The sequence below is a fragment of the Spermophilus citellus genome (assembly GCF_964194105.1).
Source record: "Spermophilus citellus genome assembly, contig: SCAFFOLD_290, whole genome shotgun sequence".
Classification (NCBI taxonomy): Eukaryota; Metazoa; Chordata; class Mammalia; order Rodentia; family Sciuridae; genus Spermophilus; species Spermophilus citellus.
Window position 1 is genome coordinate 84,763 of NW_027673071.1, and position 16,184 is coordinate 100,946.

General features: G+C 39.2%; 1 protein-coding gene across 4 annotated transcripts in view; it reads right to left on the reverse strand.

The window, feature by feature from the left end:
- LOC308640159 (pleiotrophin-like) overlaps nt 1-16,184 on the reverse strand; it is a 99,208-nt gene that overhangs the window by 57,888 nt on the left and 25,136 nt on the right. Inside the window, exon 1 of one of the 4 annotated variants that reach the window (XM_081312169.1) lies at nt 11,791-11,809. The exons of the other annotated variants lie outside the window; for them this stretch is intronic. The gene's annotated coding sequence lies outside the window, so the exon portion shown is untranslated. Of the gene's footprint in view, nt 1-11,790; nt 11,810-16,184 lie in introns of those variants that run through there. 4 annotated transcript variants of the gene reach the window in all.

Here is a 16,184-nt window from a genome sequence, read left to right on the forward strand (position 1 = left end):
CTCTGATTTCACACTGCATAAGTTGAAGCTTTGAAACAGAGGAGACTCTGTACAATCTCTGGCTGAGCAATACCAGGCACCACACCACTTAGCCTACAATGGCACACTAGGGGAATACAGAGACACGATTATTTTCCTGAGTATCTGAGCTGGGTGCAAAATTCCTGGTCTCCATTAGACCCTGAAAATCAAGGCAGATCAGAGGGCCTCAGAAGTCCTGTTTGGCTCTGCTTGCTGTAGTCTGGGAAGTTTGTGGCAGTGTGGAAAGCTGAGTTGTTTTGTGCTAACTGGACTGCACAAAGATTCAAAAAGTATTTCAAATGAGAGCTAATTTCCATCAATGAATACATTTTCTAATGTGCATGACAAAGCAATTCATACCACAGGGAAAGGCATAGAAATGAAAGAAAACTGCTCCAAGAAGTTTCCAGAAGATAAGACATACAGAATAATATTGGAAAATTAAAATATTTTTTAAGTGGGGTATATTATAAAATAGTGCATGGCCATTTTTTTCCCAAAGAAAGATCCAACCATCACCTCCCTCATAAGAGTATATTAAATTTAGTTTAGATGTGGAGTAAAAGAGCAAGGGCATCCAATGTGGCAAAATCACAGAGATATTTAAGAACCGTGAGCAAATTTGTCTGGAAGGAATGGAGTAGCTTAGGGAGAAAGTTTCAGCGGGAAGCAATGGCATACTCCAGTGGAGGCACTGAGTAGCATTTAGTGAATGTATTGTTTGCAATGATATGAAGAGAGTTAAAGGTCCAAGGAGAGACACTGGAACATTGTGAGTTGAGCAACCAAAAGGTTTTACCATCTAAGTCAGAAGTAGAAAGTAGAAGAGGTCACTGTTGGAACCTAAAGAGAGGAGAACTGTAGGAAAGTGCAGACCGAAAAAGAACAAACTCCCAAAGCTCACAAATGTGCAGAGAAGGAGGAGGAAAATAAACAACCGGAGAGTTATTCTTCTCCAACTCTTTGATCTCCTGACAGGCCTCCATTGGCCAAAGCCAAGCCAAAGCCAGACTGGGGGCGGGAGGAATCTGTTGATGTTTTCCATAAAAATTAGCCTCCTGGTACACAGTAGAACAGCGAAGGTAGGAGAGAGTAGAAATGGAGGTGCAAATAGAATAAATAAAAATTTATCCACAAGAGCTTACAAATTAGACCAAGAGGTTATCTATGGGACTTGAAGCTTTCCAGTGATGGTAAGATGGGGAAATATTCACAGGAGCTGTTTATGTCAGTACCCTTGTTACAAGTTTGCTCTGAATATCTGTCTCATACTGTCCCATGTCAGAGAGCTCACACTGCAGAGAGCAGAGAACTTGGTTAGAAGCAGCTGTCCTACTGAGATCTAACAGGAAATACCTAAAGCCAGGATTAAGTAGTAGAAAAAGATAAGAGGCCCACAGATAATTTTAACAGTCCATAAGAATTCCTACAGTTAAAAAAATATTGTTTCTAATCTTGAATTTTCTATAATCCCGAGATTTATGTTAATCTAAGTTTTGATTATATTTTGATTGAACTAATCCCCAATTCTGTATTCATTAGGAGAGTAAATATGTTTTAGATTTTCTTTTCCTTGACTTAGCCAGCTATTGACCTGAACTGTTCAAAAGCTTACTGAGTCTCTACCTAGCCACTACACAGAAAATGGTATATTCCAGATATTTAATATGGTATTTTCTTTAATATGAATTTTTAAAAATTGTTGGATCCTTCCATACGTTTTAACATAAGATGTTGATAATTAAAGAGTTATAAACTGTTTGGTATAATTCATGTTTTAAAATGCATGGTCCCTGGATGGATGGCCACTGACTCAGTGAGACCTGGTGGGACTCTGAACAGTCTGTCCTCCGTGCTCAGCACACTGTATTGAGCACAGATTGTTTCCATGGAGGCCCCTAGTTCATCCTGGCCCTGTGGCCCATCACAGTTGTGAAGCAGGACTATTTCCTGCCTTCCTGCCCAGGGTAGCAGGAAGCATCCAACTCTGTCAGCAACCTTTGCTCTTGGCACCACCTCCCAGCAGGGCTTTGGGTTCTCTGCCAGGAATTTCAAAACAAGTAAGTCTGTTTTGTTTTGTTTTGTTTTTTCTTAGTTTTTGTTTTTTTTATCCAGAACTCAGCTTGTGAGCAAAGAAAGGGAACCCGATTTGTAATATATCCAGGGATTTAGAGAAATGATATGGCTTCAGGCCTGGTTCTAATACCAGGCTGGAGCAAAGCGGCAGCCCTGTCTCTCCGGTACACTCTCCAAGATTCGTTGAGGGAATCAGTTCTGAGTGAGATTCTGTGAGCTTCAAACTCACATAACTGGGGAACTCTGCAGAGTGTCTTTAGTACTGAGCACAAAGAGCCACAGCGGCTTAATGAATATTTGCTCTCTTCCCTTCTCCTGTTTCCTCTCTGGGTCTGTGCTCTTACCCATGAACATCCTCAGCTAGAGTACTATTTATCACCCATATCTCCAGCTGAATTTCCTACCTTTGGTAGCTGCTCAGATTATGTTATCCAGATATCCAGTACCCAAAATAAATGCTTTCAAACTATAACAAACTTCCAACTCACCTATCAAGTTAATGTTAGATAACACTAACTGGAATTTTTGTTGTTACTGTTCTTTTTCATTTGGCTCTAGTATAACACTAAATCCTTTGCTTGGAATTTAGTTAATCCTTCTCATCTCTCCATTAGGAGATGATTGTCAATCCCCATTTTGTAAATGGAAAAACTAAGTTTTAAAAAGATCAAGTCATTAGGCGAGGTTTATAAGAAAGTATGGTAGACAAGGTCTGCTAAGTTGCTCAGGGCCTGACTAAGTTGCCAAAACTTTGAACTTTCAATCCTCCTGCCTCAGACTCCCAAGCCCCTGGAAGAACCTGTGACTTCTAATCTTCAACAGAGACCCTGCCTTGACTCATCTCTGTTCCTGTCCAAGGGACAGACATCAGAGAAAGAGAACACCTCAGTGTTTTGCTTCTCTGACCAAGAACCAGCCCTGAAGATTAATTTCCTGACCCTTTGTCAGGAGATCCTGGTTCTGGTCCCAGAATCACTGTGGTCCCATAGTAAAAGGCACCCCTTTTAAAAGGCCAGAGAAGTCCCAGATTCTACCATGTACAACAAATCCTCAAAATTTCCCTCTTTGGGTTTAAGTTTAAGATCCTTTAATGGAGAGCTTATGACTTTTTGTCCGAAGTCTTTTGGGACAAGTGTGTGATAAAGACTCGAGATGAGGTGACCATCCATTCTGTGGGAGAGATGTCACCTCTCACTCTAAAACACTAATCCTCCTGTGTTTCTCAATAGATAGGTGGTAGATGGATGATTAAAGATGATAGATAGATAGATAGATAGATAGATAGATAGATAGATAGAACATTAGCATTACATTAAAATTCATGACAGACATTTTTATATATTTTACTCTGTCACACCCAGAGTTTTATGGTCATGAGAGCAGCCTTAGGGCCAAAGTCAGGGGTGGTTGATTCCAGTTGTATGAATTGAAAAGCATAGAATTTATCAGCTATTTCAAATGAGCTTAATAATTTATTCCTTACTAAAAATAGACTATTTTATTTCTTTGTGCATTTATTCTTATGGATATTATCAAGTACTTCACAGGCATCAGCCACTGTGACCAGACAGAAAAAAAAAATCATGGGAACTGTGGTATCGTATTTGGTGAAAATCTGGCTCCTGTAATGGACATTCTTATATGATTAGAGTCTGCTTAGCAATACTCTGAATAGGTGTAGAATGTGTCAGAGAAAGCAATAACCAAGGCAATTTGGAGAAAACCATAGCAAGACTGCAGGAAGAGACCAGTATAAGAGCAACCCTGAAAGGAGAGGCTTTTTGTTCCCTGGAGGAGCCCAGGGTCTTGCAAAGACCATTGGAGATGACAGATAGGATATCACTCAACTCCACAAACCCATCAGGAGAGACAGAGCCACAAGAGTGGTTATAGGTCAAAAGGTGAACCAGCCTGCATGAAGATGGGACCAGACATTTAAAAACAGAGGGATAAGGCACATGTTTAGTTAATTCAGAAAAATAGAGGTTCACAATTTCCCTGAGGGTGCCAAACAGATTGAGAATCATGAATATAAAATGAACAAAAATGTATGATGAGGCTACTCAGTGCAGAATTCTGCAGGACCTAACTTTAAAGTCTGGATTTCCTTGGAAGTACCAATGAGACTTTTTACAGAATGAGCAGAGTCCCAGGGACACAAATTCAAACAACAAATAGCTAACATGCTAACAGTTCTCCTGTCCTTTGAACTCAAAGGAGTATGTTTTCTCCTGTTGTTTTTTAAATTAATGTCATCATTTAAAAATGTACTGTAGCATTTAAAGATTAAGACCTAGCAAGGCAGATACAATCCTAAACTTCTTTACTCTTGCATGTCAAAATTCCAGGACAATAATTACAATGATAATATAGTGTCCCTTTAGAGTTCAATAATTTTATCATCCCTCGTTGTTACTGTTTGATTTCTCAAATATGAAATTTCAAAACTTTTCCTTTTTAAAAAAAATTGTATATTCTGTGTAAAATTTAAAAAATTATCTAGAGATTTAGAAACATCAGTATAATAAAGTCTAGAAAGTCTCTGTTTACAGAATGACCTATGGTTTACAAAGAATGTTGCACGTATTTTCTGATTTGACTTCAACCATTTTGTGAAGAAAACAGGGCACTTTGTATAATTTCCATCATCCAGAGGTGAAACCTAATCCTCCAAGAAGTTAACTGTCACCAAGAAGTTGACACAGCTAGTAAGAAGGGAAGCAGAAACAGCACCCCATGTTCTCTGATTACTAGTTACCAGATTAGTTGAATGTTGCCAGGACAGCAACAGAATATCAACTGCTGGGAGAACGGCTCCTTTTATAGAGATAATAAACAGCTTTAGCATCAGATGAAAGTCAGTGGAAAAAATTTGGAAGGCTGGGCTAGATAAAGCAAAGAAAGGAAATCAGAAATGCACGCAAAGGACCTACTCCACCTCTAACCTACCGCAGACACCACAAGGGGTCTCACCGCGCATGGGCCCCTTCCTCCTCAACTCACTACTGAGCAAGGTCTCTGTCTTAACGCTCCTGACAAGGAATTTCAGGAGATGTCTGATACTGTTGGTGTTGCTATTATAATGAAGAAAAATGTAATAGAAGACTCCAGCTCAAACTTGCATGGTGCTTTTATAATTCAAAAGCTTTCACTCTCCCTCTCTTTATTTATTTAATTTTATTTTTTCGTTAAGGCGCATGGTGGGGATAGATAGCATACACCATTTAATGGCAGGACAGACGAGGTTACATAAATAGGGCAAAATAACACAAAAGTGCATCAATTCAGCTCTGCTTCCACTCTGTCCATGTACACTGTGAGCAGTTCAGTTCCTTACTGAAACAATGGCTGTGCCTTGTATGGCCTCAGTGAGAGAGCACTTGACGTTCGTGTATATTCACTATATAGCATTTATTGTGATCCTATCAATATGCCACTGTTTGTATGGGCCAGCTGCATGAGACATGGAAATGGCTTTGTTTTATAACACTCTTGCTGTATTTCATTGCTGCTCTTGTTATAATGCAATCTTGTTGTATGTGGCTCTGAATCTTACCAGGTGTTGTAGAGTTGGAGAATTTTTTTGAAAGTCTTCTTCCTTCTTTACTTTCCCTGTCCTGTGACAGTAGTTTACGAAACAAGTCACACTTCAAAATCACCACTTATAGAGCCTATAGCAAAAGAAAATTGCTTCCCAGGTAATTCTGATGAGCTATTTGATTTTAAAACAGCTGTCTTATGTAATGGCCTTTTATTTCAATATACAATGAGTTTGAATCATTGTGTTTTGAGGATTCAATCAGATTGTCATTATATTAGTAGAATGAAACCTTTTCCTAGACAAAACTAGCCTAATCTTCTCTTATGATTCCCAGTTGGTATTAGAATTAGTGGACACAACCAAGTAATTTGTTCATCTGATTAGATCATCTGATATTAACCAAGTAATTTCCTGGCACATAAAAAGTACTTAAGATGCCTAGAAAATTCTTATTTTCTTTTGTTCATCATTTTATCCTTTCCATACACAGTTATGAAGTGCTGTAGAGATCTGTGCTATGGGTATAAAGACAAATAAAATGGAAATCAAGGCTTTGAAATTCACTAGGAAAATTTTACTTTGGTTTTAATGTTAATTCATTTCTAGTCAAAATTAAATTTGGGGTGTTAAAATAGCCCACAGGATCGAAAAGCTAAGCAAATTAACTCACTGTTACTACTGAATTTCTTGCAGTTGAGCCACAAGACCAAATCACTAGGCTTGAGTGCATGTAAAATATGCACAGAGACAGCCTCTTGAGGGTTGGTCTTGCACAGTCTTTAGTGACAATGAATTTCACATACAGTATCACTTCTCCTACCCCAAAATGCTTCAATGTAAAACAACAGTTTGCCACCTAAATTCTTTTAGATAAAGTCATCAGTGAGGTGGGAAAGCTTTCATCTTGTGTTCAGAGGCCACACAATAAATGCCAAGTCTGACCCTTGAGAAGATCGGCAGAGGGATTCCAAGCACAATGACTCTTTATAAAGTCACCAAACAGTTTTCAAAAGCACTGCAAATGATGTCAACTGACCCCAGGATCTGCGCTCCTCCCCCTTTCTCTGATCTTTCCCTCTTTTTCTCCTCCCTCCCTTTGTGTGGAGCCTTCTGAGAGTCAAGTCCTTGCACAGTTCCTTTGGGTTACAATATGTTATCTTCAGTGGAAATCAGAAGCTTTAATTCAAAAGGTGACCACTCTTGACCTCTGACCCTGGTGCCTCCCACCCCGAGGCTTGCCTCCATTTTCTGTCTCCATGGAACTGAATAGCCAAGTGGAAAAATGGGAACAGGCAGAGTCTATAGCTATTCATAGACCACCCTGCTCCCACCAAACCCCTCCCACCCCCACAAAAAGAGAGAGAGAGAGAGAGATGAATGAAACACATTCATCAATAAGCAGGAGATGAAGAAGAAAGCCTTACTGGCTGAAAAGCAAGTGGAGATCTAGGAAGGGCAAGAGACAAGAAACGCCAGGGGCAAGTGCTCAAAATTAAAAATGCAGAAGATGAATCTGTTTCCAAAATGAGTCTCTATTATATTTCATAGTCTTCAAACAAAGCAGTGTACCTGAAATAGGAGAAGACATGGAGCCTGTGAGACTCTACTTCCTTAGACATTAGGGACCCTCATTGGGATCGGGTCCACTCAAAGAGCTGGGGGCTGAGACCACCCATAACATCCAACACCCATGCATGGGAAATGTTTCTACACATCAGAAAACAAGTGACAGCAGATACATTATTTAGGCCACTCCTACAGCCAATCTATACTTCAACCAGTGTGGCTGAACATCTCAGAGTGCCCCAATCCAACTATCCAATGGATCCAGTCAATAGTCTTGGTAACAACATAGAGGTCAACAAAGAAAGTGCATTTCCTCTCAATTTAAGAATGTTAGATATGAAAAAAAAATAGCATTCAATTCACATCAAACTCAAAAATTGGTAGACTTCCAATTATTCTGTGGCATTCACTGTATTTCTTCTTCCCCCAAAAGATAGAAGTATTTCCTAATTTATGAATCGTATTTCTGAAAATCTGTCATGTTTGTCACACAAACACTGTCTTTCAGGTTCAGACCCTAAAGAGTTTTTATTCCAGATGAACCAAAGTAACCATATGCTTCACAAGAGGTATCCCATCTCCTTTCACCTATTTTTCACACACAAAATGAACATCTCCTGGACTGTTATGATGGATAGGGTCTAGACTTGCAAGAAATAAATCCCCCTACTTTCTCAGTGTTATGCGTCACCCACTTTCCAAGAGAATTCTAAGATGATTTCACCAGGAAATTTGGCATTGATTTTAAATGTCTGTCTGCACTTTCCCTCTATCTCCTCTGACAATTTTCTGACTACATTTTTTAGGACTGTCAGTTTTCAAGCATAAGTGGATGCATGAAGACGTGACATATGAGCATGGGGGATAAGTGCCTGACAGTCCAATTGGCAAATTTACATCAGCCTGAACCAAGTGGATACTTTCACCATCCATACTTACCACCATCAGGGGCGGGGAATTTGAGCACCATCAGAAATCACACAATGGGACATTGAAGTGGGGGGAATCCCACTTGATCAGAGGCTCTATCAATTGTCCCTTAAGAAGAAACACACTAAGATTAACCTGTAACAAGTACTCTTGTGATTGTCCCCTGCCGGCTCTGCCTCCTCACCTCCTCTCCTTACAGTTCTTCAGATTCCCATGAAAAGCACCAAAATAGGGACGAGAATGCATAGCCAAGTAGATTCAACTCCTTTTAGGCTTCTGCCAGATTCTCATTAGGTCCTGGACATGTGTGCCAATACTGATTTCCATGGCTGATCTACCCTAAATCTGCCCTTCCTGAAACACTAGCCTTTGTCCTGCCAGTTGCAGTCTTTAAATGGGGATTTGGGTGAGAGCAATACCAAAGGGACCATCATTATTCACCCATTATTATGAAATTGATGGGCTCTAAGTCTTTCGTGGTGAAAACTCTGACAGGGTGAGATCACATTGGACCGCAGAATCATTGCTTTCCTTGGTAAATCCGGTTACAAATGAGAACTGGAGTTGGGAGGGAGGGTAGGAAGGATGATAAAGCAAGAATTTTTTTCCTCAAATTCACCTCACTTCATGCTAGAGTGAGAGGCCATCCATACTTACCAAAGGCTAATTATATAAATCAGATGCCCTGGCTGAGTTTCCAACCCCCTGAGAGCAGGAGAGCTAGGAATAAATGAGGTCTTCTGCGAAATGAAAGAAACACTTTGAAAAAATGCCAAAGCCAATACAGCTTAACTCACTATTTTTTTTAATAGAAGCAGAGAAATCTGGACCAAGGATAACAAAAATAGCTGAGTTTTCATCTTCCAGCAGATTTGGAAATGTATTCACCATTTATTTACCTCGCAGCTAATATCCACTCATCTTTATTCTGCACCACTAAATACAACCACTCCCTAGCTGTTGAGACATCTAAGCACATCCTCAAAGTGAAATCCCATTTACTGTTTTAGAAGATCATATTTGTAGTAGGAGGTCATAGTAATCAGTCCTCACTAGGTAGCTCGGGCTCAGTGCAATGGGGAAAATCCACAGAGCTAAAAAGCAGGAGTTTCCACCTTTGGTTCTGGCTTCGCCTCCACTAGCACACCATCTTGGGCAGCCACAGCACTTTCTGGAGGTTCAGATTCCTCTTATGAACATAATGGGTTCATATTACACACTAGCAACTAGAACTCCCTGGTATCTGACTCCCATTTTTCATACAGGCGATACTTAGTTGAAAACCTGAAATTCAATCCAGCTATCAATGACGTACGTGCCAGCTACTTTGAATGCTAGATTGAAGTTTGGGCTTTAGTGACTTTTGACCTTTTATCTTCCCTATGGACAGACTCAGCCTCTGTGTGTGCGTGTGTGTGCACGCATGTGTGTGTATGTGTATATGTGTAGCCTTTCATTTTAAATGTTTGTGTAATGATTAATTCTAACGAACAAGTGTTGAGTGGTTTCCAGGTACAAGGTTTGGGAATCCACTGAATGGCACCTTTAAATATATGTGTGTGTGTGTGTGTGTGTGTGTGTGTGTGTGTGTGTGTGTGTCCATTAGCTTCCTGAACCTAAAATTCCATCCTATATACAGGATGCCTCTAACTTAATGAAGAGCGAATTTATTTATACTAGTTTTTCTTTCAAACTACCCATTTATCTCTAACTTTTATTTCTGATGAGAACCAACAAATTAAAATTCATTCTTGCTTGATTAAGAACTCTGACTAGATATAGTTACTTTGGCTAGTCCAATTTGTTATGTTATATGGCTTATAATTCTGAGATTCATAGTGGGCCCCAAACACCACCCACACCATCACCTCCCATCAGAAAGGGATATTGAGTAATATGCAAAGTCTGAGGAAGGGCAGAGCCATGGAGAGAGCAGATCCTTGAGTCCCTCTGCCTAAACCCCAGAAAAACAGTTTCTGCTCCTGCTCTTGATCCACGCCCCTTGCCATGAGTGAAAGTGAAAGAATACAAGATTTGCAGTGTTCTTTGGAAATGAGAAATAGCTTCCTCTGTTCATGGAATCTCCAAAGTATTTAGAGCTACATTTTCTTTTCCCTTTCATCCAAAGGGAGGGGTACTGAGTCCCCACTGAGGGACCCCACTATGCTTTTGCAATTTTGCTCCCTCCAGCTTGTTTATTTTACAGCCTATAATTTTTTTTATCTAGTCCAGGGGGAGGAAGAGCTACCTCTTGCTGAGCCAATTCATTGTTCATTATTATGAAGTTAATGTCCAGAGTCCCTCATGGCTTTGGAAGCTCCAAGATTTATTGCTATTCAAGAGTCATGAATTTTACTCTTTTTTCCTGTATTTTGCTATAATCTCTCTCTCTCTCTCTCTCTCTCTCTCTCTCTCTCTCTCTCTCTCCCCCCCGTCCCTCTCTCCCTCCCTCCCTCTGTCCTTACGTTTCTTCCAGCTTCTCAAAGGAAGAAAAAAAAGTGAAAAAAAACTGAATTTTCCAATGGGAAAAAGAAAAATCAGTTCAGAGCCAATCCTATTTCACATCACTATTTTACAGAAATACAACTCTACATCCATGAATACATACTACTGGTGGTGATTAGTTTATTAAATCAGCTGACCAAAACCTATTGAAATTACTAGGGGGACTGTCCATCTGCGTCTTTTCCTTTTCATGACAGGTTATGCCAGGCTGTTGGCAGGTACTAGGATTCATATCTTAAAAAGACAATTACTTTTGTTACATAGATCATGAAAGGAACCACATATCATCACAAGGGAGTGATCTAATCAGATCACATTCTATATCCTAAGATACAATGAAGATTATAACTTCTGCGGCTAACAGATGATGTCCAAGGATAAAACTCTCTGACCCAATGTGCATCTAACTCTCAACCTCTCCCCAGCACATTAGCTTTCAGTCAATTCCCTGAATGTAACAACTATTCTAGGGACTATAGATTTCAAAAGGAAAAGGAAGATTGGAGTTCATTGGGGATAACTCTGAATTTACTGGATCACTCCAAATCAATTGAGACTGATATTTTTTGATACCTGGCAGGTTCAAATGGAAATAATGTTACCCTGAAACCTAAAAGATTAACTTACCCTAGAGCAGAATACAGAATGAGGATTGGATACAATATCTCTGCAATCCGGAAGGCTGGAATACCTTAGGAAATGGGTTTATTTCATCAATGGACTGTGTATGAGAAGGGTAGATAGACCTGGTTTTAAAATACAGGTGGCAATTCTGAAGCACTGTGGCATCTATTAAACCCACCAGACACTGCCAACAAGCGAGACTTGTGATGTTTTCCCAATTAAAGGAGAGGATATTAAATATTGTCCCTTTGGTGGCCAATAGCAAAGCCAATTTTTAAAAATTATACATTTGCAATCTTTCTCCAGTGAAAATGCACATAAATTAGAATATGCAGCCATGAGGTGGCCAAAGGAATCCACTCGTTTCTGTTTGGGAAGTCTTTGCAGTGTGCATCTCTGAAAGTTTTGCTCAAGGATGCTTCACTTGCTTTTCTGCCTGTGACAGAGAACAAGGTGAAGAGACAGGGAACGAAGCAGTGGGCAGCTTACTAATGTGAGAAGCAGAAGATGCACAAGGACAAATTCACCTGGCTTGACATTTTGTCCAGATGGTTGTTCTGCCCTTTCACTTTACTTGAAGCCTCCTTGCAGTCTCTGCAGTTTCCAAGACATCCTTGACTTCAGCCTTCAAATTCTGTTTAAAAGCATACCTTCAGGGAAATTTCTATTTAATTTTTTACCACTCCCACACCCTTCCCACATATTTAATGAAAAGTGAATACAATTTTATTAATAAAAATAATTTTATTAATCACTTAATAAAGAATTACTTAATTAATTATTTATTATTTAATTCATTAATATTTAATGAAACTGTGAACCACTGGAAAGATTTTTTTCAACATTTCCTCCAAGAGGAGACAAAAAGTTAAGGAGACTAGAAAATTCCATTATTTTAAATGAAAAATTTGTAAATCTTAAATTTTGAATAGTTATAATCTAGTTTAGAATAGTGCATTATAAAACATGTGTATAATATAAACTGGGGAGTGAAAGAATTACCTGATATTAAAACTAATTCAAACAAATTCATTATGTTTTATGTACTGCACAGGATTATTGTGATAATAAAATAAAAATGATTCAACATAGTAAACACTGGAAAATAATTTTATACTGTGATACTTAATGTTGTATATACTGTGTCAAGTGTTATTTATAATTTGACATTGCTGTTACAGAATACTTCACTGCTGTATTTTAGTAACCTCTCTTTTTTTTCTGGTTCCCCACCCCTTACCCATCAGCAGAAACTGAGCCCTCCTTAATGCCCTCACTCCCTACATGTGTGTGCAGAGACACTCCTGGAGCCATCCATTTCCCCATTTCCAAGCCTATGTCAGGCACCAACTTTCCTCTGGTCAGCAGAAAATAAAAAGCAAAAAAAAAAAAAAAAAAAAAAAAAAAAAAAAAACAGAAAGAAAATGGAAAAAAAAAGACAAATTTAAAAAATAATTATTCTATGTCCCAGTCTTTCTTACAGTAGTTTTGAAGGTGATTTTGGTAGCTGTCAGTCAGAAACATTCCTAAAAGACTTGGAGAACCAAATCATAAAGGGACAAAGGTAGGGTGTGTGGTTTGCAGGGGAGAGCTGTGATGGGACACCTTTGTCTAGAGATAGCAGTTCTGTTAGTGACCTTGGGATCCAGCCAGGGAGCCCTTCCTTCCTTCCTTCCTTCACAAGACAGAAATGGCACGGCACTTGAACCACAGCTAGGGTAGAGCTTCTTGAATCTAAACTTTCTCATCATGACCCAGCTCTGCAGAGTGCCCTTAGGAGCCCTCCCAGAGATTCAGCCCCAAGTCTGCCTCTTCAACTCTTAGGATAACTGAGGGAACCATCTCTGTCCCTTAATCAATTTCCCAAGGCTTTCACTAGCCAGAAGAGAATTCGATGTTTGCAATTTTTAAAAGTTGACCTTATTAGCAAATTCTTCTCTCAGCTAATCTTGATAATGGACAAAGAGTGCAATAAATTCTCACTAATATGTTTCACTTCAAATTCACACATGGAAAACAACTTTGGAAATTAATGAGGCAAGGTCCTCTCTAGCTCCAACAAAGATATGAAATCTAATGTACTACAGATGTCATATCTGTTGGATTGAAAAGCATAATTTAATGCACTTAAGAACCCAGGAAGAACCTGTACCCTCTTGTAATTGAACATCTCCTTAGTGTTGAATGGTCACCTTAGACTGGATCAGAAGTAGGTCCCCAGTCTTTAATTAGCTTCTTTTTTCAGCCTCTTTAATCAGCTCCTAGATAGATTATGAGCAGAAACTGGGAAATCACATTTTGAAAGCAAAAACAAAACAAAACAAAAAAAAGTGTTATTTATTTTATCTTAATTTATCTGTGGTTTTATTTTACTTTTATCTATTAGTCTATTACTCACTAATCTATTAATGGGTGAACCCATTTTCCTTATGTGATCAGGAGTGGAAAATCCCATTAGAAAAGGAAAAGGGGGCTGGAAATGTAGCTCAGTGATTAAGTGCTTGCCTAACATGCACAAAGTCCTGGGTTTGATCCCCAATACTACAATAATGTAAAATAAAGAAAATAAGGAAAGCAGAAGAAAGTATCACTTTTAGAAGCATCAAAGCTCAGCTTTAGACAATGAGGCATAGCTGACATTTTCAGAGGACTGCACAATATCCTAAAAGAAATGATCCCAAAACAGAGTTTCCAGAATAGATGTACATTAAGAATTTACAGTAGTCTATATTTGGAATGTCCCTGAAAGACTCACATGTTGAAGGCTTGGGCCCCCATTCAGCAATGTTCAGAAGTGGGTTTTTGGAGAAGTGATTGGATCATGAGGTCTCTGACCTCATCAGTGGATCAATCCACTGATAGCTGAATGGACTACTGGAAGGTGTTGGAGGCTGTGTGTAAAGTGAGATCTAGTGGAAGGAGTGGATCCTAGAGGATGTGCCCTCTGGGACTATATCTTGTCCCTGGCCCCTTCTGTCAAGATGTTTCTGCCATGGAGCCAGACTGACCATGGACCTAAACCTCTGAAACCATGAGCCAGTATAAAGTCTTCTTCATTTAATTTGTTCACATCAGATATTTTTGTCAAAGCAACAAAGAGTTGCCTAACCTCATATCCCATTAACTGAAACAGATTCAGCATTATTGTGGCTCATTATTCTTTTCTATGTGTATTATGCTACCCTGTTCCATGTACTCTGGCACCTGGTAGAGCTGAAAGTGAGTCATCCGTGGGGTATGCAAAGTTGATGGAAGGTAGACATGTATAAAAATACTTAAAGCACACCTCAATGTATGCATTGTGAAGAAAAGAGCTGTAAGAATAGACCCTTATCTCCAGAGATAGACTTCAACATCAAAGGAAACTGTATGTATAGATGTATAGTGTACATTATGCCTACCTTTAAGTTATTATCTCTCAGGTCTAAAGCCATCCTATTATGTGCTACTTTGTGATGCTTCATGATTCCTGAATGCCTTATTTCAGTTACCTAATTAATAACTTTATATGTTGTTAACTATCATTTGTTTGTTGTTTCTGTTAAAATGATTACATTTGGCTGGTCCTAATTTATAGAGAAGTTGATAGTAGGCCTGAGATCAGGAATCAGACCCCCAGAGATGAGAGTTAGGGATTGGGTTGGTTGTGTCCTTGAACTTGAACACAATGCAGTGATGGGCTCCTTGCCAGAGGAAAACAGGGTGCCAATAACTTTGCATTGAAGTGGCATCACTGTTAAATGAACACCTGTGGTTGATGGTGATAAATGCCTGGTAAATAAAGTGCCTTCAGAACCCAGATGGCAGCTGTCCTTACCATTATGGAGGAAATGGTGACTTTGAGGACTGTGGAGTAGGGTGGACTCCTATGAACAGCCTGGAACAGTTACAGAAACAAGGGACAGGTTGAGTCTAAATTCTCAAATCCCAGAAGAGAACTTAAGTGGAAGCCCTAAAGGAGTCTCATCTCTTACAATCTTTGAGCTGATTCTGCTAAAAATCAAGCCCAACATTTAATTTGAGTATATTGCAGAATTACAATCTAAGTGGACATTACTATTTTATCAGTTCTCTCACGTGCAGATGAGGATGTGGTTTATAGAAGACCGTTCCTGACACTCAGAAAAAAACAGATCTAGCAGGATTCAGCAAAAACCCAGGGTCTTAATCATGTAAGTTTGGTTGAGTTTCCTTCTATTTGCCCTTATTGATAGCCTACTATGGTGGCAATTGAAAAAACAAAACTGTGGTCTCAGTGTTCCAATGCCAGCATTAGGGTGGAGACTGGCAGACTGGGTTGGAGCTGAGATCCAGGCATACAGTATCTGGCATAGACATGCATCTAAATTGTATAGATTATGGGAGGTGGCATCAGGTACCAGAAAGATCTAGTCATACAGTTCTGTGATCTTATCTCTGCTTCTGTTTCTGAATTTTCATATTGAAAAGAAAATAGATTGGTAGTAGCAACAAGTAAAACAATGTATAAAACTCCTATATAAAGACAGATAAAAATTAAACTGCTCTGATTCTATCTTGTATCATAATGGGAAGTCTGCCCTTTGCCTACTACATCTTGCTTAAGGACCTTCTTCAGAGCCCTAAAGATTACAGAAATGATTCAATAAACCTCTTTAAATAACCCCTCATGGCCCTTCTTGCTCCAAATACAGCTGGTTCTGAGATGCTTCTTTATGTCCGAAGTACCTGTCCTCAGACCACCAGCATCACTGTCACCTGGGAACTTGCCAGAAATCAATATCCTCAGCTCTCTGAGCTCATACTGCTTCAGCTCAATTCTCAGTCTCCCCACTCATTGCTGTGTAAACTTGGAGCAAGGAGATTCTCCTATTTTTCAATTTCTACTCCAGAATTTCAGTCTTGAGCCATCTTCTAAATTAAGGGAACACAAATCTCACAA